Source organism: Trichechus manatus, unplaced genomic scaffold, assembly GCF_000243295.1.
Source record: "Trichechus manatus latirostris isolate Lorelei unplaced genomic scaffold, TriManLat1.0 scaffold00017, whole genome shotgun sequence".
Taxonomy (NCBI): domain Eukaryota; kingdom Metazoa; phylum Chordata; class Mammalia; order Sirenia; family Trichechidae; genus Trichechus; species Trichechus manatus.
Genome location: NW_004443953.1, coordinates 9,673,397 through 9,701,271, shown reverse-complemented (window position 1 = coordinate 9,701,271; position 27,875 = coordinate 9,673,397). Strand labels below are relative to the sequence as shown.

Below are 27,875 nucleotides of genomic sequence, written 5' to 3'. Positions count from 1 at the left end.
GGTGGAAAGGAGGAGTGTGCTGTCACAGTATAGGGAGAGCAATTAGGGTCACATAACAATGTATTATAAATTTTTGTATGAGAGACTAACTTGAATTGTAAACTTTCACTTAAACTACAACAATTAAAAAAAAAAGAAACATTCTTAAAATTAATACATTGGCTGCCTATAAAACTTTGTGAATGTACAGGTATGTATGAGGAAATTCCAGGTTCCTTAGCATAATTTGAAGCATATGTCAGAAAAGAATCCCCACAGTTTGGGTCCATGGAAAAGTCTAATGGAGAATAAAAACCCATTGCCATCAAGTCAATTCTGACTCATAGCGACCCTGTAGAACAGAGTAGAGCTGTCACATAGGGTTTCCAGGGCTGTAGTCTTTACAGAAGCAGATAGAGAATAGTTGAATGTAAAACAGATCACTTCATTAGTCTCACATCTTTGAATATTAGGTGAATCCCATAACTTCAATTTGGAGAAAATTTTTAATATTAAAATATCATTACCAGTTATTATCAGTATCTGCTTACTGATGGACTGACTTACATCTTGAGCTTCTCCCCCTTCATTTATTAGCTTTCCTTAGCTTTATGGCCAGCTTCCCTCCTCATTCTTTTTTGATGAGGAAACAGAATTGTCTGGTTCCATGGTTACAGCTAAAATCCTAACCTGGGTGTAGATCCTAAACTTCTCATCAGTTGGAATTCATCACAAATTAAATACAACAACAACAATATTTTTAACCCAAAAAAAATACAAATAAAAAACACTAACGGTTATAAACACCTTGTAGCTACATGGAAAAAATATATATAATTTAATCTTAGACAAAAAAGCAAGACACTAAATTGTATATATAATATGCTTATAACTATTTTTTTAAAAATACATGAAAAACTGAAAGAAAATAAAATGCTAATAATTTTGTTGGGTAGTAAGGTTATGAAGATTTTTTTTCTTGTTGCTATTTTTCAAATTTTCTATGATACAACTGTGTTGTTTCTATAATGAAAATGTTAATTAGAAAAATAGACTAAATAATTAGTATATTTTTAAAACAAAAGTTTTCTTTAGGTTTCCTTAAAGTGAACATCATGTTTTTCCCAAAACACTATCCCTGTAATACACAGCATATTTTTACTCTGATTTAGCAGTGTCACCATATTGTTTTAAAAGCAGTTAGATTGTTCATCTTCTTCCATAAATAGCATACAAGTACAGACATTAAAAACAGATCACTATTTCATTCCAAATGTGAAAATAGTTCTGATGATCTTGCATTATTTATCTGATTTGGAATCCTAAGGTAGAGCTGGCACTGAATCCCAATGGAATATAGCTATTGTCATATGAGGAAATTATTCAAATGTTCCTGGTCAATGTGTGAAGCTCCTGAGAACCCACCAAATTTATACCAATAAGCTAAGTTCTTCTTCTTAGCAGAACTCTAAAGCCTGTCCTCATGTAATCCTCACAAGCTCTGCCCCAGTAAGGTTTATGCCTCACTGAAGCAGAAAACAACCTTGTGATTTCCCCACAGAGAAATTCACTGGAACTTTTCTCTAGCACTTTGACATACAGAGTGGAATTCAGTAAAAGCTAATAGTTAGATTGGACCCTCCAAAAGCTTAGTTTTAGAAATTCTAAAAAGAGCTGATTATAAGGCATGTTATACCAAGCAGTCTCATGGCCTGCCCTACTGTTATAACTGGATAGTCTCCTATGTTGACATCCAGACATGTAAAAGGAAGGCATAAAACAGCTCCTATGGCTCGTCTGAGAAAGCTGCAGTGGCTTTCCAGGCTTGTCCCGTGCTGAGAGGGTATAGCATGCTTGGCCTCACTCTTGTGAGGGCTGGAGGTGGGACAGCAGCAATTCTCACTAACTTCCCATGAATTTAAATTGAGTTTCACAGAATGCTTTCAAAATGCTCTATTCCGTAAATCAAAGATCATTCTACTATCAACGAATAACTTTTGGTAGTCTGGATTTTAAAAATTCTAAATTGCCAGCTTTGAAGGTTTCTTCGTCTTAATGGAAAGTAAAAGGAACAAATCTATTTTACACAAAATCAGGTGCTTTAAACATGTGATTGATAATGCTACCAATGGAAGAAGAAGACCAAGGAGAAGAAGAAGGGAGAGGAAGAGAGAAAGGAGGAAGGGGAGGAGGAGGAGAACAAGAGGGAGAGAGGGGGGAGAAGATATCAGCAATTAGGCCTTCTTGCTTCAGTCTATGGTAAGAATAAATCAATCCTCTCCCTTAGACAAAGGGTGTGAGTTCAGCTTCTCCTCCTTTGCTTCCTTTACTGTTTTACGTAAGGATTACATGGTGTTTAGCATTTCTTGATTATTTCCTTCTTTACATTTTATGTCCCCCCCATCCCCAAACAATTGGGAATCCTTAATGCTTGTCACTGGAGAGTAAGCTGTGTCTTATATAAAAATTTTAAATTACGTTTTCTGGAGAAACATGTCATTGAAGCAAGGAGGTTAATATAGTATAATATAATACAATATAAATGCTAAAAGTGTGTTTATAAAATCAAAGCACAGACATAAAGCACATGGAATCAGAGACTCTACACATTTAATTACATAACAGACTGGGGGGTCATTTCCAATAGATATTTCAGAAGAAAAAGATTACATTTGTATTGCTCTAGTGACTGGAAAATCACAAACAAATCAGACATTTTAAATGCATCGTAACTAATAAGACGTGAAAACCTTTCCTTATTAAACTAGGTTAACACTATCAATTTAAAATACATTTCTGACAGTTCAAATACATTTTTTTTTTGGCCATGTAACAGGTTTGCAAATCTTAAATGGTTTCACATTTCTCTAAACCATAATAAGAGCATAACATGAATATTTAAGCAGCTTAGCTTTGATTTAAATATATTTGCTCGGGATATGCTGGCAGCAACCCAAAATGTAGTGTAATACCCTAAAAGCTGGCAATTCCAAACTCATTTAAGAAACCAGGATAATGTGGGCTGGCAGCATTAAAGCAAATAAAGTCAATTAATTTTTTTTTCTTTATTTGTTTCTTACAGCTTGAAATTACCAGAGATGGATAAAGCTGAAGATGAATTAAAAAAAGAAATTACCAGAAAGGGAACAAAAACAAAAACAGATGAAAAACTCTGAAGCTGCTGGTTTTTATTCTCATCTGGACAGCAAGTTACAATTGAATAATAACATTGTCTATTGGAGGTCACTGAAATGTAAGAGGGGTCCACTTTAAAAACTTTACTATGTAGAAAGTCAGTATATCATTTTCAAAAGGAATATCCTAAACAGAAAGTTTTTTTTAGCGCTGACATGACACAGAAAACTATATTTTTACAATAACTGAAAGATGCAAACTTATTACAAAAATAAAACTTGGTAGTTTCCTTTTATTACCATTACTCATCTGGTCGGAATTTTGATCACTTGCAGAAGGAGAGAGACTATTAAGTGGTGAGAGAGTTTTACAGACCACCTTCAAATACTATATAATCACTGTTTCACCACTCCTCTTGGACCCATTTTGGTTTACTTAGGGACTATAATACTAGTTTCCGAAGATGGGGAAGGCAATAACAAAGCACAGTGAAATGGAATCCCAACTTGCTCTCAATTAAAAATACTTAAAAAAAAAAACCAAAAAACACAAATCCACTGCCATCAAGACTTCCCACTCAGAGTGATCCTATAGGACAGAACAGAACTGCCCCATAGGGTTTCCAAGGCTGTACATCGTTAAGGAAGCAAACTGTCACATCTTTCTCCTACTGAGCAGCTGGTGGGTTGGAGCCACCGACCTCTCAGTTAGCAGCAGAGCACTTTAACCATTGAACCACCAGGGCTCCTCAATAAAAACACAGTTTGCATTATTTAGTTTTTGCTTGGAGGCACTTTAATTTTTGATGCCTAGAACTGACTCAACTTAAGTGTTGAGCAAACATATCTTTCCTGCTATCATCACCATCTTTTTCGGGGGGGAAAAAAATTACTCGGAGTGTTAAGTAGTTTTGGAGTAACTTGAAAGCAGAGTCTTATTTGATATGCTGAAAGCAGTCGTTCTCAACCCTGGCTGCACACTGAGAAGCTTTCAGAAAAAAATAATATTATGCTTGTGCTGCAACCCCAGATCAGTTAAACAACAATTTCTTTGGGTAAGGACCCAGGCATTAGCATTTTCTGTAAGATCCACCCAAAACCAAACCAAACCCACTGCCCTTGAGTCAATTTCTACTCATAGAGACCCTATAGGGTTTCCAAGGTTGTAAATCTTTATGGAAGCAGACTGCCACATCCTTCTCCCTCAGAGCCACTGGTGGTTTCAAACCGCCAACCTTTCCGTTCGCAGTTCAGCACTTTAACTGCTGCACCACCAGGACTCCTTATAAGTTCCCCAGATGATTATAATATGCAGCCAAGCTTGAGAACTACTCAAAAAGTTTCTGCTAAAATGTTAGTAGGGTTTTTACTATTCCCAAATGAAGGACTCTGGTCTTGAGTTAAATCAGAGCATCATACTAGGCTGATTATCAATACTAGAGCCATGTTTCTTGAAAATGTTCAACATATGGAGAACCATATGCTTTGCTTGCATATCCATATGCTCTGTTTCTATGTATGTTTTTCAAAATGCCATTTTAGCCTTTGTGTCAGTTTTATAAGAAATATGTCCTCCATACTTTATGAATTGATCAATAGAAGGATATATTGCTGACCCATCAAGACTGTATTTAAATGGCATAATTATATAGTGTATATAATTATATATAGTTCATGATTTTAAGTTAATAAAATATTATTTCAATCTGTAATTATTATTCATGGAAAATTATTTATTGAGATAAAGTACTAGATATTAGTGAACATCTTTTATACTTAAATAGATATGAATGTACCTTCACAATGGATATCAAAATTAACTCCATAGAAAGGGTAAAATAAAACAAAATAAGTACTTAAGAAAATTAAGTTTCTAACTTTCAGTAAAATATGACTGAAAAAGAAACTAACATTCAGAGGTCACATCTTCTGGCCAGTCATACTAAATACATTATTTCACCTGACTTTCTGAAAAAACTGAGAGGTAGTAGCACCCCCTATCAAACTGCAAATGGGTTCTCAGAAAAGTTAATCATGTGTTCAAGTTCTGCAATAACGAAGTTAAAAATGGGATGCAAATCCAGCTTTTACTCTACATTTTTCACCACTCCAGGCTGCCTCCAAAAAAGGAGACTTTTGTATGGTTAACGTTCATGAGAAATAGAAACTTTGAAAGCAATTCCGTAACTAATACAATTCAATTCAATCAATTTACAGACTGCCTAAGATAATCAAGAAGGAGCCCTGGTGGTGCAGTGGTTAAGCACTTAGCTGCTAACAGAAAGTTGGGTGGTTGGAACTCACCAGCCGCTCATGCGATAGAAAGATAGAGCAGTCTGCTTCTGCAAAGATTTACAGCTTTGGAAACCCTATAGGGCAGTCCTACTTTGTCCTATAGGGTTGCTAAGAGTCAGAATCCACTCCACAGCCATGGGTAAGGGGAAAATAATCAAGAGCTTCTAGTAGCTATGAAAGATAGAAGAATGATATCTATATGACCTCTGCCTTTCAAGATTACACAAATAATAATTTATGACAAAAAATATTAAAGGCTATAAGAGTGTTCATGAAGAGCGCTAGTGGCACAATAGTTAAGCACTCAGCTGCTAACCAAAAGGTCCACAGATCCAACCCACCAGAGGCTCTGTGGGAGAAGGATGTGGCAGTCAGCTTCCATAAAGATCACAGCCTTGGAAACCTATGGGGCAGTTCTACTCTGTCCTATAGAGTTGCTATGAGTCAGAATGGACTGGACAGCAAGAGGTTATAAGAGAGTTATAAATCAAAAAATACTATAGTAGCCCAGAGGAAGAAGAAATTAATTTCAGCAGCTAGAAGAATGAGGAGGCTAGAAGATGACAAGTGAGCTCCATCATGAACATTAAGTAGAATTTCCACAGGACAAATGTCCTGAGAAGGGTATGCAACAATCAATCTGAAAAAGGTAAGAATGGTTTAGAGACTGGTAAGAAGTAGTGAGATCTGGCTGAAGTACAGAGCACATGAAAAGATGGAGTGGAAAGGAGAATCAGAAACTGCCACAGAATTAAGAACAAAAGACCTGAAGTCACTTTAAAGATGATCAAGTAGGTTCCTCTCATTTTACATTAAGGAAACTGAGGCCCAGTGATGTTTATGTGTCACCAAAGGTCACATCAGTAATAACTGGCAGAGCCAAACAGACACAAAAAATAAATTTATTACTTACTTTCTTCCCCTCCATTCCTCTCTCCCCCCTCTTCCTTCCTCTCTCCCTCTCTCCTTCCCTCCCTCTTTTCCTCTCTTTATTCCTATCTTTCTTTTCTTTATTATTTCCCCCTTTTTCCATTCATTTCTTCTTTTATTCCTTCCTTATTTTGAGGGAGGGAGGGTGTTCTCACCATACCGTATGTTAAACACACTAAAGAGCATGACAAAAAGGTTGAACTTAATTATGCAGACAATGAGAAGCACTGAGTGGTTATTACCACACTCATAGGGACCATTTACTTACTAGCAATACAAGTGTTTTCTCTTGTATACATCAAACATTAAGCCAACTGGAGTCTAGACCAGAAGTCCCAAAGCTGGACTTGAAATTCTCCCTAGTCCAGAAACACATTCTTGATGTGATTCTGAGATTCCAAAATCCCTGGCAGATGCAGTGGTTTCCAATCTACCCCATTTTCAAAACTCCATGGAATGAATAAGTTAACAGAAAGAGGGTAAAGTTTTGATAACACATTACCACATTTTAGTAAGGTAGTAACTCCCCAACTTATTGTGAACTCATTTAAATGGACAACTCAATGGTGTCTCTTTTTTTTTTTTTACATTCATTCTCTAAATTTATTATTACTAGAGCCACAAAACTCCATTCCATTTGGATATGATTGTGATCTCCTAGTTATCTTTTGGAGCCCTGGTGGGGCAGTGGTTAAGAGCTCGGCTGCTAATCAAAAGGTCAGCAGTTCAAATCCACCAGCTGCTCCTTGGAAACCCTATGGGGCAGTTCTACTCTGACCTATAGGGTTACTGTAAGTCAGAATCGACTCAAGGGCAACAGGTTAGATATCTTTTGCTATCGACATTACAAAGCCATGAATTATGTACTCTTTTAAAGTGGCTACATCCTTTACCAGAGTTCCAGCATGGATCTCATTAGACTCAATGTTTGTGGAATCTATTAGTCAACGTACTGTAACAGTAAATTTATCAGAGCAATTTATAAAGAGCAAAAAATGAAAAATTTATACTTTATGAGGAAGTCATAATGTCCTTCAAGTTTCTTCAGCTTTTTCCAAAGTTTTATCTTTGTATTAATAGTCCCTGTTTTTCAAGAAAATTACATGCAAAATTTCCCTATCAGGTATTTTTCATCTTTGATATTTTGAAATATTTAAGGCACCTGAAATATCCAGAAAGAATTATGTGATTAACAAATAAATGTAGACACTAAATAATACAAATTTTCCAAAAAAACTTTAAAAGCCCATTAGTGTAAGTTATTTAACAAAAAAAAGCAGTTATTTTCATAGATAATGGTACTCTGCAGAAAAATAATACTTTGATTCATTCTCAAAATATTGATTGAAACAATTTATCCTAAATCCAAGTGTAAGTTGTAATCAATGTTAATCAATAACATAATTCTTTTAATTTCCTGAATTTGGCATTGTTGGTGTGCCAAATATCCAAATTAAAAAAAAAAAAGTACAGAAATTCAGCCATCCAAGGAACTCAAAATATTCAAATTTGAGACATTCTGTTGATAAAATATTTGGATACATAGTAAAGGTGTTTTGTTTTATTTTTTGACATAAGCCTTGAAATGAAACACTAAGAAATTTTGAATATTTTACATAAAAACCCATGCACCGTATATGTTGATACACTCAGTACGTAATTACAAAGTTGTTATTAAGTAAATTTTTACTTTGTTGTTAAACATACATCTATGAATAGCTGTATCGATACTTGTATGTAATAATTGTCATGTAAGACTAGACAAACCATGCCAGCCCATTCACAATCGTAACAAAATTAAAACCCTGTCACCCTGCTCAAGCAAAATGATATTCCTTCAATATCAGAATATCTGTATTCCAGGCACTTACCAGAAGATTGACCCAAAACTGATTACTATCCAAGCTTTTTCAAAAGTTCAACTGAGATAGCCCGCATGTCAAAGGAACAGGCCAGCCACCTTTTGATTGATAATCAGCATTATATTGTGAGATAATTAGCATTGCTCTTACAAAAGCCCAACCAAATTGCTTCTTAATATTAAGGCCTTAAATTATTAACAGAAAGATCTTGAAATAATCAAAAGTGCTGCTTTTTTCTTCAGTAAAACCTACAACATGTATGAACCTTGAAAACTTTATGCCGAGTGAAACAGTCACTAAAGGACAGATACTGTAGGATCCCACTTACATAAAATATCTAAAATAGGCAAATGTATAGAGAGGAGAGGGAAAGAAGGAGTCATTGCTTAGGGCACTGCGTTTCTGTAAGGGTGATGGAAAATTTTGGAAATTGTGTTGATGATTGAACAACATGATGAACATAATTAATGTCACTGAATTATACATGTAAAAATGTTGACATGAAAAATGTTTTGTCATATATATACTTAACCACAATTTTAAAAAAATTGTTCAGGTCATTGTTCATTCTGTTGTTTAGTGTCCACACATGTTGCTGTGTGCCGCCCAGTTGATTCCAATTCATAGTGACCCTACAGGACAGAGTAGAACTGTCCCATAGGGTCTCCTCAGCTGTAATCTTTAAGGGAGCAGATCACCAAGTCTTTTCTCTCTCAGAGTCACTGGCGTGTTCCACCACTAACCTTCTGGTTAACAATCGAGCACTTAACCATTGCGCCACCAGGGCTCCTCTTTTTATGCACATACATAAACACAAAAAAAGTGCCTTCATTTATCAGATCCTTCTATATACTGCCATGTGTTTCATATTGTTTTGTGTTTACTTCAATTATAAAGTACACATTTGTTTTAAAAAGCTTGAAAAATAAAAAATAATATAAAATAAAAAATAAACAAAAATAAAGATTCTACTCTTTTATTTTATATTCATACAAACCAAGAATATAAACATCACTATTTTGTTTAAATGACTATTTTATTTTTGTAAATGGCATCTATGTGATTACTAGCAATATTAAAATTTACATAATAAATCTGTGCCATTTTAATTTAATATTAAGAGAATATTTATTTCTTCCTACATGAAATATATCTCTCACATGTACTTTGTCAATTTTCCTATTGATGTTCAAGAATTTTCCTTAGGAGCTCATAAGAATTCCGTACATGAGAATATTTGATATGTTTATTTCAAATACATTCTCTTTTTGCTTATTATCTTTTAATAGACATTTAATTGTTCCATGAAAACTTATTCACTTAGCCTCCTTTTTCTCACTAATTGATGATGCAATCTTTCTGATATATTAATTTTTTTCATAAACCCATGATTTATTTTGGCTTTCTGGTCAGTAATGTTCTAAATCAAATATTTAATTATAATAATTATGTAAGCTTGAATGGTTAGAATACTTGTTCCTTTTATTTCCTAGATAAGTTTGTAATGTTTATTTTTATTTTAAATATTTTATTATAAGAACATATTTTAGGTAATTTAAAAAATAAATTCATGCTACAATATTCCATTAAAATACAAAGATTTCAATATAATTATTGCTATGATCATTGCTACTATTATGTTAAAATCTTAGGCATTTGCCAAGAACGTCACAAATTATTTTTATTAATTACTTCTAAAATACTCTATCATGTGACTCCGGAGGGTATGACACTGTTAATGCATGAAATCCATTAATCTGGCAAATTAATAATGAAAATAGACTTAGTACTCACAACCTTCTGTTTCTATAAACTGGCCTACTGTTTCAGTCTTTTTCCCTCTACGTCATGCTCATGAGTAAGAACTGTATGTGTACTTTGGAGCTGAAAGGGCTTTAAATCATTTACTCAAACTGCCCATTTTTTCTGATGAGGACTTTGAGACACCGCAGATTAGGTGGCAGCTCTGGTCGAACAATCTCAAAATTAGAAACCACATTTTCTCTAGACCCGGTATTCTCCCCACCCCACCATGAACTTTTCTGAATTCTATAAAAGAAAAAGCCTTCATTTCATGTGTTAAATTTCCAGTGAAATCATTTAGTAAGTATTTCATTTATAATTTATCTAACTGTTAATGTTATATGAATTATGGTTAAAATCATGAATATAAAAATCATATCTTTTTTATCAAATGAATATGACTCTGTAGATAAAAAATGATATTTATTTCTATCATTGTAAAAAATATTAATGTACCAGCAAACTTCATTTGGGATATATCCATTTCAGGTATAATCAGGTAGACCTTGATTGTCAATGTCATACATATGATATATAGTAACCAACACTCATCATTAAAAGTCAAGATGAATTAATAACTAGATAAATAGGCATTAAATGTTAAGTTAAATACATTAACCAAACCCATTGCCATCGAGTTGATTCCGACTCATAGTGACCCTATAGGACAGAATACAACTGCCCCATAGGGTTTACAAGAAGCAGCTGGTGGATTCAAACTGCCAACATTTTGGTTAGCGGCCACAGTTCTTAACCACCGTGCCATCAGGACTTACCTGATATATTGGGTATCATAGTTTACATAAAATGGAAGTGAATAAATATAGCCTTTCAGACAAAAAATTGTATGCATATTAAAAACTATAAACTAAATGATCTTAAAAACACAATTGAAATAAAACAAAGATTTAGAAGAAGTGTACCTTATACATATGGAATACAATAATAATATATAAGAATTTTAAAAAAATAATCAAATGTGAGAGAAAATATCAATGTATTTTCCTTCGTTTGTTAGTAATATAAACTAATTCTCATCTCAATCATTGCTTGCTTGGATTAGTTTCCCAACTGATAAACATGCTTCCACTCTTCCTCCTTCACTGTCTATATTCTTCATACAACAAACAATGATGCATCTGAAGCTTAAATCAGTTCATGTCACTCCCTGCTCAAAATCTTCTAGCAACTTCCCATCTCCCTTAAAACAGTGTATCTGAAATTCTCACAAGTATCTATATGGCCTTGCTTCTATTTCTCCTATCTTTCCTTCCACTACTTTCTTCCTTGCTTGATGAATTTTTGTCACACCAGCTTCCCTGCAATTCCTCTAACAGCTGAGCTTGTTCTAGGCTCAAAGTCTTTGCACTTGTTTCCTATGCCTGGAATGTTCTTCCCAGTGTACTCATGTAGGTCTCTCCCTCGCTTTCTCAGGGCTCTGCTCAAATGCTATCTCCTCAGAGAGGCCTGCCTTGACAACACTATGAGAAAGAATCTTACCTACCAACGTTATCCCCACCTTACCATCTCCTCTTTGTTCTGCTTCAGTTTTTGATAAATACAACTCACCAAAATTTGACATTATATTAATTTTAATTATTGTAACTCTTCAAAAGTAAATTCTATGACAACAGGGATTGGAACTTACCCATCTTATTTTCTACTGCATTCTCAGCACCTAGAAGAGTGTGTGGTAAATGGTAGGTGCTCAGTAAGTATTTACTGAATAAATTATTAGTCCTTTGTTTTTCATATATTTATTTTTCTCACTATTATTATAAGAAATATAAATTGATATATAATTCCTATCATTTGTCCTGTGAAATCATTCAGATTTCTATTGAGTCTGATGTTTACAAAATTCTTATCTTTTTTGTATATCAAAATTGATCAAACATCAGCGATTATAAACTTAATATAAATAAATAATGAAAGACTGGTTTAAAATTTTAGTATTCTTTAGATAAGCAAATATGTACTTATTTCTCAAGTATTTGGGGAACTAAATATAAGTAAAAAATCAAACAATATCAAATCCAGGTTTTTGGATGATTGCATGCTTGCTTTTGGGTTGTGTGTGTGATGAGAGAGAAAGAACAAGTAGGTTTAGGTTATCTCCATAAAGAAGAAAGCCATATATCTAAGACTCTTTACAAGAAAGGTTAGAGTCTTAGGGAATGAAGCTTATACATAATACATTAAACTTAAGCATTTGAATGAAAATCTGTCCACAGTATAGCTCCCAATTTCTGTTGCATCGTAGATTATCTACTGGTCCTAGATGACTTTTTCTGCTTATTTGGACCACTTGTGACCCTGAAAAGTTGGACCATACTATAATCCAGGAATGCCCTCAGAGCCTCCTGAGTCTTTAAAGAGACTTCTAGCCTAAAATTCCAAGCCCTAAAGCCAAGATATTGAGCTCTGATATCTACTTTTTAAATGAATATATGTTTTTGTGTTTGGGGAAAGGAGTATTGGATCTACTCCCTTTTCTCAGGTTATATCTGTGATTTCTGGACAATCTTTTTGCGGCTGTCTGTAGAACCCCCTTCTTCGCTTCTCCTAATTTATAAATAAATGCTTCAAAATGGCTCATAAACCAGAAAAATCAGGTTTGTTAGAATTGAGTACTTAAAATAAATGTTGAAAGTGCTTCTTTAAAGTATTAGCTTTTTGTCCAGCCATATGATTTTTTTTAAAAAACTGAGGCCCAGCGCGGCCAGAGCCCTGATGGTGTCCAGCTGTGTTTAAGTCTGGCCAGAGCCACCTGTCTCCACAATGCCCCCCAAGAAACAGGCTCAGGCCGGGGGTGGCAAAAAGGCGGAGCAGAAAAAGAAGGGGAAGATCATCGAAGACAAAACTTGTGGTCTAAAGAATAAGAAAGGAGCAAAGCAACAGAAGTTTATCGAGGCTGTCACTCATCAAGTTAAATTTGGTCAACAAAATCCATGTCAGGTAGCACAAAGTGAAGCTGAAAAGAAATTGAAGAAAGATGACAAGAAGAAGGAATTGCAGGAGCTGAATGAACTATTCAAACCTGTAGTTGCTGCTCAAAAAATAAGTAAAGGTGCAGATCCAAAGTCCATGGTATGTGCATTCTTTAAGCATGGACAGTGTACTAAAGGAGATAAGTGTAAGTTCTCTCATGACTTGACTCTGGAGAGTAAATGTGAAAAGCGAAGTGTTTACATTGATGCAAGAGATGAAGAACTTGAAAAAGATACCATGGATAATTGGGATGAAAAAAAAACTGGAAGAAGTAGTGAACAAGAAGCACAGTGAGGCGGGAAAGAAAAAACCAAAAACTCAAATAGTATGCAAGCATTTCTGAAGCTATTGAAAACAACAAGCACGGCTGGTTTTGGGTGTGCCTTGGAGGGGGTGATATGTGCATGTGTTGTCATGCACTTCCTCCTGGATTTGTGTTGGAAAAAGATAAAAAGAAAGAAGAAAAAGAAGATGAAATTTCATTAGAAGTTCTCATTGAAAGAGAGCTTTCTGCCCTAGGTCCAAATGTTACCAAAATCACTCTAGAATCTTTTCTTACATGGAAAAAAAGGAAAAGACAAGAAAAGATTGATAAACTTGAGCAAGATATGGAAAGAAGGAAAGCAGACTTCAAAGCAGGGAAAGCACTAGTGATCAGTGGTCATGAGGTGTTTGTATTTCGTCCTGAACTGGTTGATGATGATGAAGAGGAAGCAGATGATACCCGTCACACCCAGGGAACAGGTGGTGATGAGGTTGATGATTCTGTGAGCATAAATGACATAGATTTAAGCCTGTACATTCCAAGAGATGTAGATGAGACGGGTATTACTGTAGGCAGTCTTGAAAGATTCAGCACATATACTTCAGAAAAAGATGAAAACAAATTAAGAGAAGCTTCGGAGGCAGGGCTGAAAATGGAGAAAGAAGTGATTTGACAGAGGACAACGAAGGGGAGGAACAGAGAAATGGAGCCATCGATGCTGTTTCTGTTGATGAAAATCTTTTCACTGGGGAAGATCTGGATGAACTAGAAGAATTAAACACACCTGATTTAGGAGAATGACCAAATAAGTTAATGAAAAAATCAAGTCAGCTCGGCATAAGTTGAAACTGACTACGTTAATTTTTTTCCACCTAGAGTTCTTCAACAGGATATGTTTATTTACCACACTGATTCTGGAAGGCTTACCCTCTCCAAAAACGGAATGTTCTCCTTAGGTCTTCTCTTCTGACTTTGACTACATCTCATAGTAAGTTCAGAGTAGTGCATGATGAATTGAAATATAATCGTCATTTCAGAAAATGGTTGATTGTTGTAACTGTCCACTCAAATAGGAAGTGTAACTGCTTTTCCAGCTTTTGGTTTTCATTGGGCATGTATTATTACCAGGAACAACATAAATTTAAATATAAAATATCCTTTATTTATTGCAGTTTAAAAAAAAAAGAAACTGAGGCCCAGAGAAATGAACTGATTTCCTAACGATCACTTTGCTGTCTACTAACTTCTGGTTAGTACAGAATTAAGGAAATAATCAGTTCATGCAGTCTCAATTGACTAAATGGAATATAGCTCCTTTTCTATAAATCACTTATTAAACAGAGCTTTGGATCTCAGGCTTAGCTGTTCTTGTAAAATACATCCATAATTTATTTTGATGCTAAAAATATATGGACAGTTTAATGCTTTAAAGCAAAAGTATATTTGACAAATATGTGAACATAAAACATACAACACAGATTTTGGAAATAAAAAGATCAATGCCCTAACTCTTGTTTAGAAATTTGAAGAAAGCCTGTGTAACACACAGAAACAACAGAATATGCCATATCACGTAGTTGTTGTTGTTGTTATGTGTCATTGAGTCGGTTCCAATATCAGGTAGACTAACTCCAAAACAGCACATATTGAAATAATTCATGCTTCTAATGGACCAAAAATGCAATGAGCCAATGCTCGATCTGGCTTTGAGAAAGCTAATTCAAGCCTGAAGTATAGCACATAAAGTAAAGCTCATATCATGATTATGCCGTACTCTGTATTAGCTTATTGGGTTCACTTTTAATGAGCACATTTTTTAATAGGGACAATAACAAAGTATTAAAAGGAAGAAGACAGAATAACAAAAGGTCTGAGAACTATGCTAGAGAATATTTTAATTAAAAAACTTTAAGTAATTAAAGAGACATTATATTTAAACAGCTGTTCGTGTACAATTGGGAATACTCTTATTTGGCTTTGTTGTTACGTGCTGTTGAGTCAGTTCTGACTCATAGCGATCCTCTGTACAACAGAACGAAACACTGCCAGGTCCTGCACCATCCTCACAAGCATTGCTATATTTGAGCCCACTGTTGTAGCCACTATGTCAATCTATCTCGTTGAGGGTCTTCCTCTTTTTCGCAGACCCTCTACTTTACCAAGCATGATGTCTTTCTCTAGGGACTGGTCCCTCCTGATAACATGTCTAAAGTACATAAGACAAAGTCGTTACCTGAAGAGTAAAAAAAATTTGGACTAAGAATTACTGGGTCAGATTAGCTAAAATCTGTTTATCTGGGAAGAAATGAAGTTTACAAATTAGGCTCCTTCATTGGAAACGTGTATAAAGGGGCACAGCTTCCCAGGAGAACGTATTTTAAGCTTCAAGGGCCTTTTTCAAACAATTTCCCTCAAACTCCCCAAGATTCTGATTTTCCCTTGACCCTCTCCCACTGCAACGAAAATCACTGCTTTAGAAATCTACTCGTATTGAAGGAAATGTGTTATATGTCCATCAGATGTGTTGGATAAAGAAAAAAAGTAGAGAATCACTCTGGTATATTCATAAAGTGTTTTCCATGTTCAGTTTGTCATAGTCTAAAGCAAAGAGAGAGGTGATTGAAGCAACTCTAGTAAGGTATAGGTGGCATTTCCATAAATTCTCTCACGAAAATACTAATAAAACCATGTGTATAGGGTGTTTTTAAAATTGTTATGACATTTAATCCAGTTGTCCTTCAAGGTTCAGGATTTTTAAGGGCAATTTTGAAAATATATTGTTAGTTTGAATGAAGTTATTCTCCCAAAGAGGTGATGATAAATGTGATCTATAAATTTGTTTTCCTTTCCCAGGGCTTGTTCAGAAACATGTCTTGCTAGCAAGAGCTTAATTGTTCAGTATGACTAAGCTCTTTTACATGACTATTACCTTGTGCTACCAAACCCATAAGGTTCTTAATGAACCTATCTTTAAAGAAAGATACTACCACTAAAGAGGACAGGCATCAATGTCACGTAAATCTGTTTATTGTAACAAAATACTGTATGATTTTATTCTACATAACGAGGTTTTTATTGTTTGTAATGAAATGTAATGATTAATTGTATAGATAGAAGAATGAAAAATTCCCAAAAGTCTTATGAATAACCTATTACACAAACCTTCACTATTAGGAGCATGCTTCTAAACTTGAAAAACTTATTCAGTTTAATTTAGTTCAGTGAAAATGTACTCTGCCCAACTAGATAAAGAACACTGTACTAAGAACTACCAGGGATACCAGGACCATAGAATCTTGTACGCTGAATTATCAAAGATAAAGATTCCTACACATCAAAGCCAACAAAAACAAACTGAGCACTCGGGAGGGAGAAGTCACAAAGAAGAGAATAGTATTTAAGTAACTACGAACTTTGTGGAAACATATCACAGGCAGAGATCAGGATGAATAAAACACAGAAGTGGTAAAGCATAAGATGTGCCCATGAAATGGCAATAACAGTAAGGCCTTATAGGTGCTCTCACACATATTATCCCACTCAGTCCTTATAACGTCCTTATAAGGTAACCAAGTCAAGTATTTTGAAATCATTAATAAGTGAGAAAAGTAAGATTAAATAGTTTTTCCAGGTACAGATCTCTAGAACTCATTTCTATGTGTGTCATGACAGAAAAAATCCTGCAAGTCCTAGAATCTGGAGAAGTCTGTCTCAGCTACATTAGTAAATGAGTCAACTAGAGGTGGAAAAAGTGGCCAGCTGCTGTAAAATTGCAAGAATTTGTTGTCGAATCGGTCAGTCAGCACTTGTTTGGATCCATAGCTCACAACAATTAAATTTGTCAGCTCATTATGAAAGAGAAAACAGACGCAGGAGAATAACTAGGGTTATGGAAGGATGAAAGGAAATTAGTGGAAGATCAAAGTAACAATAGATTCTAAAGTGGTTGCAAGTGCATTTTTGAAACTGCTGTCCCTGGAGTGCAAGCTGAGCATTTAAGCAGATAAACCGGAATGAATACGATGCAGAGGGCATATGAAGACAAAGGACTGGGAGGAGAAGATAAATGAGAAAGTCATTCTTGGGGGAGAGATCAGAAGAGGAGGAAGGGTAAGAAGTAGTGTTCACAGAAAGTATGTTAAAAGTGGAATACTTTCAAGTAATGACAGAAACTGAGATCACGACTGGTAGGCAGCTGAGACTGAATAGAGACAATGGCCACAACAGCCGCAAGATTTTAGAAGTTAAACAATGAGACACACGTGGTCAAGGATCATCAACATGAGTATAAATCTTCAAATACAATGACAAGAGAAAGGTATTGAGGAAGATAGAACCAAATCCTTCTTAAGTTACTGAGGAAGAGGAGAGTGACAGAGTGGAGATCAAGAAGTAGGTTGAGCCTGTCTCTTGGCTCCATGATTTTCAGGGAACTGATGGAGGAGCAGCCTGCACTGGAAAGGGATCCCATGGATGTTGCCACATCTTAGGTAATGTGAGAAAGAGGAAGAAATATCTGTGAAAAAGTTCAAGACTGAGGGGCAGTCTGTTCCCAGCAGAATGAGATATCCATATAGCAAGGTAGAGGCAACTGATAAACAGAAGATGGGGTTTAGTGGCCTCCAGGGCAATGCTGGCAAGACGTGAGAAAATAGAAAGATATGGTAGTAAAGAGGGAGAAGCTTTCATCCAAGGGGGGAAAATGCTCATGGGTCAGTAGTGATGCAGGAATGGTGAACCGACTGAAAGTAGTAGATGAAGAAGCTTTTAGTAGCATCAACCATGTGGGTCAAGAAGGTACTTTTTTTTCTTCTGTCATTCAAAAAAGTACAGATTTTGAATAAGAAGGATTGCATTACCAAATTGAGAATTATTGTTTAGTGAAAAATTGTGTGGTCCTATACCAAAATACAAGTAAGCTGAACTTCTGATATAAATTGAATGGATTTTGTCAGTCAGGATCCTTATCACTTTTAAAAGAAAACTAGAACCCAACCGTCATCACAGGCTATTATAAAATTTGTGTGGACAATGTTTTCTCTCCTAATTCAATGAAATATTAATAAATTTTACAAATAATATTTTAAAAATTATATTATCAAATTTGCAAGGTTTGGAGATAAAACACTTTGAATGTGTTATTTAATATAAATTGAATGTATTATTTAATACAAACAACTATTTCTAAAAATTATTAACAAGTACATGAATAAACACAAGTATAACTTCCATCCAGACCTTATCACAGCATGTATATATGCAATGTTCTTCCTTAAGAAGAAACAAATAAATAAATACAATTTCAGATTGAGATATTATGAATTATGTTTGATACAGTGCAAATTTTTACAAGTAGTAACTGCATTTCTAGAAGAAAGACCTGGAAAAAAATCAGCTAATGAAAACCCTGTGGATCATAATGGTCCAATACACAACCTATCATGGAGATTGCATAGGACTAGATAGCATTTCGTTCTATCGTGCACGGGGTCATAATGAGTTGGGGATGACTCCATGGCAACTAATAACAACGACTACCACATTTCTAGAATGAGTAATCAAGAAAAAGAGAAAACTATTACCAGGCTTTAGTTTGGAATTTTCCAAGTATATGCATATATCCAATAGATCTTCCCTATTAAAAGTTTCACAAATAATTTTACTGATACATAATAAATGACAAATAATCACTTTTAAATGATTTTTGTAAATATTTCCTTACTTCCAAAATTAACTTGACCCACTTCAGGTTTACTGCTGTCTCAGAATATATAGCTGAACAACACTGAATTACTATATTAAAACTCAGAGATATGTATCCACTTAGTTGCCCTAAGAAATAATCACAAAGTAAACACATTATTAATTTTGATGTATTCTGCTTTTTCCATCAATCACTGGATATTCTATATGACATTATTTTTTATAAAAATTGAAATTAAATTGTTTAGTTTTTGAGGATAAGTATTTTCCATATTTAAAGGTGTTTTCCTCTTTTACTTTCTCTCAAGTGAGTGTTTGAATCTTGAAAAGAAAAAGCAATATTGTATGTTATTCATTTTGTTATTAGCTCCCCTTGTTTCTTAAGTACTTCTATACCTCTTATCCTAGGTCCCTTTTCTTGAAGATCCCTTTCATACTTTATATATTTAAAAATGGGAATCAGCCAATCTCAAGTTGATCACTCTATGATGCATTCTATTGCAATGAGAAGACCGATGAAAATGAAAAAGTATAATGCAAAGAGAGGTAGCTGTAGAATCAAAGTGTTCGTGTCCAGTGCTATTGTAAACATAAGAAAGAGAAAAAATTGGAAAAATACCTTGTGTTGTTTTCTTGTTGGTTCACTAACAACTTGCTAACACTCAGATATAGTAAATATTCTGATTCATAGAAATCTGGGAAAACCGTCTCAACAGTGGGTAAAAACTATAACCCACAGGCCAAATCCTCCTATAGTCTACTTTTGTAAATACAGTTTTATTGGAACTCAGCCATTCCCACTCATTTATGTATTGGCTCTGGCTACTTTTGTGCTACAAAGGTAGGGTTGAGTAGTTGCTACAGAGACTATGTATCCACAAAGCCAAAAATATTTACTATCTGGCCCTTTACAGAGTGTTGCTGACCCCAAGTCTAGGTTCAAAGAGGTTCTCCGTTAATCTGACCCTTCATCACTTTTTGTGTCTTATACTTCCTTCCAAACCCTGTATCAGCATATAAAAACTAAAAATTCCTAGGTGTCTTTCAAGAAGTCTCACTGTATGTCAGGCAACTCTCAAGTTTCAGGACACATCTGTGGCCAGGGATTTGTACTTTCCTTTCCTGCCATCTTGGAATCTCAGCCAGTATTTCTGCCGCCTTTAATATTATCCCCACCCACTCTCATCCTTTGAAGTTATCCCCCTCCCCAAGAATTGAAAAACCTCTGTACAGCTCACCTTTTTCTTCCATCTCCCAAAACACAAGTATATACATCCTTTCGTTAAAGGAAAGATGATTTTAAAGTCAACCAACGTGGTAAAATTATAAAGTTGATGAGATATTACAGTGATCTTACAGTGTTAGTGCCTGAGTCAAGAATTAACTTGATTCAGAGGTGGTAAATAAAATCCCATTGAAAAATGATGTTCTGCTTTTTATTCCTTCGGGTAGAGTTTCCCAGGCCACTTTCTTGTGCTCTGTAAACCCAGCAACAAAAGGAAGTCATATAGACTCCTTACTTTATAAGCTTTTTTTCCAAACTTGAAAGTCAATCAAGACTGAATTATAGGTGTTTCATTGTCTCAAGTGGGTAAATCACATTGAAACTGGCTAACACAACATTTTTGATAGAACAGGCATTTCCAGTGTTTAAAAAATTAAAAAAATAGAAAACTGTTTCCTCACTAGACACATGAAAACAATTTGCATATCTTCTAGGAAAAATGTTATTACTTATTTTTCCTAAAAACTTTTATATTAAAATAGGCAGAATCTTACATACCAACATTCCAGGAGGTGCGGGCTGGCAGCAACCCTGTGGTGGCAGGGAACTGACACTAGACTATACACAGGGAATCACTTGGTGGAGAGAAACATGCATGGGAGTCTGGCTTTTGAAAAGAGTTAAGCCTGGAGAGAGCATAAAGGTATTAAGGTCCACAAAATGGAAGATAGGTACAAGCCTTGTAAACTAACATTCTCCCATCTATGAATCTTCAGTAAAATTATGAAGAAAAAAAATTTTTGTGGACTCTGACAAATACGATGGGTTTTTAGGTCTGAGTCTGATGAGAACTGAGTCCAGAAAGCCACGCAGATTTAGCAGGGGCCACAGAATAAGCATGAGGAAGTAATGCATTGTAAATCTGGGAGAAGGAGCTGCTCTAGGCCCTCAAATGGAAGTAAGAGTAAATGTACCAATATGCTGTATAGCAGAGAAGCACCAAAAGTTGGAATCTGATCATCAATTTCAATTTCTTCAACTGAAAAGAAATAGGAAATGTAGTTGCTGGACAGCCCATATGGGTGCAGGTTCTAACACACAGGCAGAAAGATGTACAGCTTTTAGTTCCTCAGTCCAGTTACTTCCAGCTGGGCATAATGATCTTCCTCAAATGATTTTCTTTCAAATTGACTGGTCTTGGAATTGGCTGATTAACCAGATCGACTGTGCAAGCATTTGTCCTAGGGTTCTTGTGGCTCCACACCATTGGGTAAAGAATACATTCAAGTGCCTCAGCAGGATTATCTTAATTACTGATCAACTTACTGCATGGAGCCAAATTACAACTTTGTTCACTTCTTCATAAAATCTACTTCTCTCCAATTTTTGTTGACATTAGTTGACTCTTGTCAAATAAGATATGATCCATGCTGTGAATTTCTCTGTATTTTCACCTTGATTATTTCCTGAATCATTTATTGTTTTAACAGATTCCTTTTCAAGCACCTTTCCATGAAAAGATTATTTTTCTTTGATTCACCATCATTTTTTTCTACAACTGTATATGCATGATCTTGTATATATTTCCTGGAAATTATATTATTTCTTCCATTGGCACCTACTATTGTTTGCTCATTTCATAAGCATTTTAATAACCTCATTGAGGTGGTCATCTGCCAGTATAAACACGATTGTCATAGCTGCAGTTTTTAATCTCAGATTCTCACTAGTTGTCACAAAACAGATGACTATTCCTCCAGGAATTTTTCAAGAACTCAAGATTCCACCTGTGATGGCTAATGTTGTGTCAGCTTGGCTAGGCTATGATTCTCAGTGAGTTGGCAGATAGTGAATTGTTTGTTCTTCCTTAATGTAATACAATATAATCACTTTCCATGAAGTGATCTGATGTGATCAGCCAATCAGTTGAAAGGGGAGTTTCCTTGCGGGTGTGGCCAGCCTCTAGTATATAAATGGATGTTCTGGAAAAGCTTGCTCTCTCTCAGCCTTGAACTCTTATCACCACCTAACCTCCAGTTCTTCGGACATAAGCCCACAGAAGTCTCCAGCCTGATGTCTGACCTGCAGATTTTGGATTCACCAGCCCCCTGAACCCCATGAGCCAGAAGAGGTATCCGGCCTGCCACCTGAACCACAGATTTGGGACTTGCCAGCCCCCACAACTGTGTGAGCCATTTCCTTGAAGCAAATCTCTCTATGTACACTTATATATATATATTTCACTGGTTTTCCTACTCTAGACAACCCAGACTAAGACAACATCTAAGACAAAATATTGCTTTTCTTCAAAAAATTGTAGTTAAGCTCAAGGTAACTATGTATACCCTTATGACCCAAAGCTCTAAACCAGTTGTCCATCTTAAAATAATCTCACAATTCACGCCTACATCTCATAGAGATTATTTTTGTTTTTATTATATTTCAACTATAATGCTTTATTTCTAAATTTTTAAATTAATGTCCAACACATATATTCAAATATACAATGACTTGAATAAAGGAAATTAAGAAGGGGAATGTTTATTGGAGGCAGTAGAGTATAATGGAAAGACCCCATATCTTTGGGGTCAGAAAATTCTGGATTCAAATGTCTATGAGTTTGGACAATTTACTTAGCTTTAAAATTTGGTTTCATCATCTAAAGATGAAATTGTGGAAATTTTTCTTACAGGGTTATTGTAAGGATTAAATAAGATCATATATGTGTAATGGAGCTTACGAAGCACTAAGTGGCTGCCACTACTATGCCCTTCTTCTCAGGATAAAGGTCCCAAGATGGTCTTTCTGCATAAACTTGTTATTTTTGTCCATGGGCATCCAGTTAAACTATCCCTGCTTCCTAGTACAAAACTAACTGGGCAAGAGATTGTGCCCAAAGTAAAGACAAATAAAAGTAAGCTTGTCTCTGAAATGGGTTCCATGGAACAATGAACAACAGGGATATTCCATGTGATATAAACATATATGAACCAAATCAGACTTTCAGGAAGTAAGAACGCTCAATGCAGCAGACAAGGTGGGTCACCAAGCACTGGTTGTACATCGAAAGGAGCTGAGCAATTATTTAAGATATCTATGTAACCTATTTTTCATCCTAGGCTTAGAAATTCTAGGTTAAAACTGGGACTCATGGTGACTGAAACCTGGATGGCCTAAAATATGCAAAACCATCATTAGTTCTATAAACTTATCAACAGCATCAACAGTAATTGCTATTATTGTCATAAAAATCAATAGAGCTTACAATATATGTGCTGCTTTCTAAACATCAATGTGTCTTCTCTAGGTAATCTAATCTATTTCCTGGGTTTCAATTTTCATCAGTATAGTGCTAGCTTTCCAAGTCCGCTTATTTGTTATTTTGTTTTAAAGCACACTGCTGTCTGCTTACTGGAAAAAAAAAAAAAAAAAAAACACTAATTACACCCACCATGTCACTTAAAAAATATATATAAGACATAAGACAACATGGATGAACCTTGAAAACCTTAGGCTGAGTGAAACAAGTCAATCACAAAGGGACAAATACACTATGATTTCACTAATATGAAACACTTAAAATAGGTAAACATACAGAGATCAGACTTTAAGAAGAGTAGTTACCGGGGTGGAAGGGAAGGGGAAAGAGAGAAATCTTCATCTAGCTACCACTGAGATTCTGTTTATGGGGATGGAAAATATGGTAACAGGTATTGGTGATGGTTACACAACATGATTGATGCAATTGGATTCACTGAATTACACAAGTCAGAAATGTTGAATTGGCAAATATTGTGTTACTTATATTTTCTACAACAATGAATAAATAGATATGTGTGTGTTTGTGTGTGTGTGTGTATATATATATAATACAGTCGTGTGCTGCATAATGTCCATTTAGGCACTATCCGGCCGCATATAGGTCCATGGTCCCATAAGGGTATAATAGAATTCGAGTTCAGAAATCCCAGTCGGAGAACAGGGCGTAGCAGACGTAACCGGATGTAGTGAACACAACAGCTTTCTGCACACAGCGTGTGTATCTCACATCTCTTGTACACAAGACAACTGCACTGTCAGGCATATAGTGGTACAGTAAACTGTAGAGTAAGGTTATCTGCCCCAGCAAATAATATGGTGTTTGCACAACTTCCAAATCACATAACATCCTATTTCACAGAACGTATTGTGGACATTAAGTGATGCATGACTGTATAAATTTACTGGAACATAGCAGTGTCACACATTAATTAATTACAAATATGGACTCACTGAATAAGTATGCCAGGGACAAAAAAGATGTTGAGCACAAGTTTGTTGATGGTGATCTCACAATGAGGCTATGCTATTCTGGTCTTTCCAGAGGATCCTGCATTTGAAAGATCTATGTTACATTCCGGAGTTCGTCACAAACATTTATTGATAAGTGCAATAATGGAGCTATTCAGAGGATGCATTACCCTTTGTAATTTTAAATCTCTCGCAGAAAGCTCATCTAAAGAATTAAGCAATTAAATTAATAGCCACTGTCACTTCAGAACAAATTGTTCTGGTCAATTATGTCATTCTATGAAAAATTAAAACATTTCAGTTGGCTAAGATCAAAACAACAACAAATGAATGCCATCCCTTGAGATAACCAAATCCTAATCAACCTCTAAAGCCCATTTCATGTCCCACTTCTTCCATGATAGCTTCTCTAATCACTTACTTCAGTCCACAAGGACAAGTAACTTGGTAGAAATACAATAAGCCTTACTGCCTGTATAACAAATTTGGTACTAAATCAAAGAATATCCAGTTAAACCTTTCATCTTATGGATAAATGGGAATACAGAAAGACTTTGTGATTAAACCAAGGTCTCATACATAGTTGGTAGAAAAATGAGAACTACCAGAATTTGGGGGGTTTCATGCCAAGTTTTTTCTAACACACTCTACGTTCTTGCCCACTGCTTTATATTTCTGTCTCTCAGCAAAAACATAAGATCTTGGAGAGAAGAAGGATAGAATATAGAGGTGAACAGAGAAGGGAGTATAGGGGAAAGTGTCAGACACCTTGCTAGGTGCTTTACATATATCATTTTGCCTGCTTGTTACAACAACTCTGTAAGAGTCTCTCCTCGTTTTACAGGAAAGGATCTAATGCTCAGAGAGAATGTTATTTTCCCATAGCCACAGAGATGGCAAGTTGGACAATTTGGCTACTTTGAGAAAATAATTAATATTGTACTGTATGCTTAAGGAAATCTACCTGCTACTATTCCCCCCACTCCCCAAGACGTTATGAATGTATCTCCGTTTATTTATAACACCCTCTTGTTTCTAAAAAAGTCTGGTGAAACTACAAGTTCTTAAAAACATAATAATGGAGAAGCAGAGTAGAAAAACTTTAATCACAATATTTCCTGTATAGCAACAAAGAATGTAAAAGGGATCTTTGAAATAAATGAAAATGGAGCAATACTTTTTGTCCTAATTGGCACCGTTGTTGGCAGTTGTAAAGTACATCAGATGCTCACTGCATTAGGTTTCCATTATGTAGCTAGATCATTATCAATAAAAGGAAAGAGAACATGTTTGCTAAGATTTCCATTAAGTAAATAGGACTTATGAAGGCATGCAAAGGAAAGTTTTTGCTAACGTCTTTCCCTTTGTGAGAATGGAAAACCGAAGATTTTTCAGAGTATGGAAAAAAGCCAGCAATGTGGTCTGTCAATTGCCCACTAGCATCAAGTAACAGAAGTTTTCCATCTCTTTTTCACTCCTTGGTAAATTTTAAGATTTCTTTGCCAACTACTGACTACATTAAGGACATTGTGAGTTTTTAAATTCTTAATTTGTTTACAAAATACAACATATATGATCATATACGTATATAAATCTATCTTTATTTTAATAATTGCATGCCATGTATTACACAAGTATACACTGGAACAAAATATATATCTACTTTTAAAACTATGATTTGGGCCATTTTTAATCTTAACTTAGAAGAAATTTACAATACAACTTTCAATCATGTAAGACTTTTTAACTTTAAATCATTATTGATTTTACACCAAAAAAAAAAAAAAAAGCCTATAATCATGCAAGAACAAAGAAAAACTACAAGATCTTAAATCTGGTGATTTAGTTCTAGGAAAAAATTATACATGAAATGAACAAAGAAGAATCTAAAAATGTGCATAAGATACCAGCTCCCCAAATTATATATTCTTTATCCAGGCTAGTTCCCACATAAAGATCATGCTCCACTAAGAGCAAGGGTAACATAAATCATAGGATCTAAATATGGAAGAAACCTAATTACCCACCACACCCCCACTATATTCAAGCTTTGCTACAGAACATTTTTCTCTCAAGGCAAATGCTAAATGTCTCAATACACAGCATCGCAGCAGAGGAGAAAAAAAAAAAAAAAAAAAACTTCAACAATGTCATTAAAAGTTCAGCACAGAAAAAAAAGATTATCATCTCAGTCAAGTTTTCTGTCTTGTGAAATATTCTGAGACACCCAAAAAACATACCGCAGGAATACAATATACATGAACTTTCAAAAACACGGTTTGAAAAAAAAAAATAAGTTGAACCCAACTGTCTATTCATCTCATATAAAACTAATAATAAAATGTAGCTTTATAAATATTTCAAGTATCTATAGATACTTAAATATATTAACCTTTTCAAAAGTTTTAAAATATGTTAACTTGCTCAAAAGTTTTACTCCTGAAGAACTCTGAATAAAAATTTATTGCTGTTGTTAGTTGCCCTTGAGTCAGCCCCTGACTCATGGTGATCCTCCGACTCATGGAGACCACTGACTTATGGAGACCCCTGCCTCATGGCGACCCTATGTACAATGGGATCTGGAAGCTCCATTGAAACCTGTTCAGCATCATAACAACGCCCAAGCCTCCACTGACAGACAAGTGGTGGCTACATTTCAGGTGCACTGAATGGAAATTGAAACCAGGTCTCCCACATGGGAGGCAAAAATTCTACCACTGAACCAACACTACATCCAGAAACTTTATTAACCAAATCTTATTTTAAAAGCACGACTACTCTTAGAGAGAACCTTAGGTTGAACTTTAAAAAATAGATAACTAATTGATCCTAACTTTTAAAAAAGTACACATTTTAATATTTCTGTATGAAATGAAAGGAGAGGAGGATGAAGATAGACAAATTAGGACGCTACTCCAATCAACCATGTCAAAAAATAATGAGTCCTGGGGTTTGCATGCAAGAACAAGCTAGTTCCAAGAGTCATAAGGAATGAAGTCTTCAAGGCTAGAAAACGTTCAGATATGGGAGTATGGAGAGGGAAAGTCAAAGACAAATTCAAGATTCTAAATCCAAGTGACTAGAGAATGTAGGTGGCATTAATAGAAATAAGAAAGCAGGTTCTGGGAAGAAGAAAATGAGTACTGTTTGGATACGTGAATTTTGAGGTGCTAAAGGAAATTTTGATGGTGTGGGGAGAAGATGAGGCTAGAGATAGTTATAAATCATGTGTGTAAAGGAAACAGTTTGAGCCATTGTGATGGAGACAGTAGAAAAGGGAGAGCATGTAGAAGGAGATGTCTAAGGGTACCACCAGAAAACCAGCAAATTGAGAGAGGGATGGTTTCCGGAACACAAAGCGAAAGCTAAAGGAATGGCTTTTATGGGAGGGTGGAGGT

General features: G+C 35.2%; 1 protein-coding gene and 1 pseudogene across 5 annotated transcripts in view; one reads left to right on the top strand and one right to left on the bottom strand.

Annotated features, from left to right (window-relative positions):
* Positions 1-27,875, bottom strand: part of GRIK2 (glutamate ionotropic receptor kainate type subunit 2) — a 781,170-nt gene that overhangs the window by 715,170 nt on the left and 38,125 nt on the right. The gene's annotated exons all lie outside the window — the stretch shown is intronic.
* On the top strand, positions 12,785-14,367 carry LOC105756055 (zinc finger CCCH domain-containing protein 15 pseudogene; annotated as a pseudogene).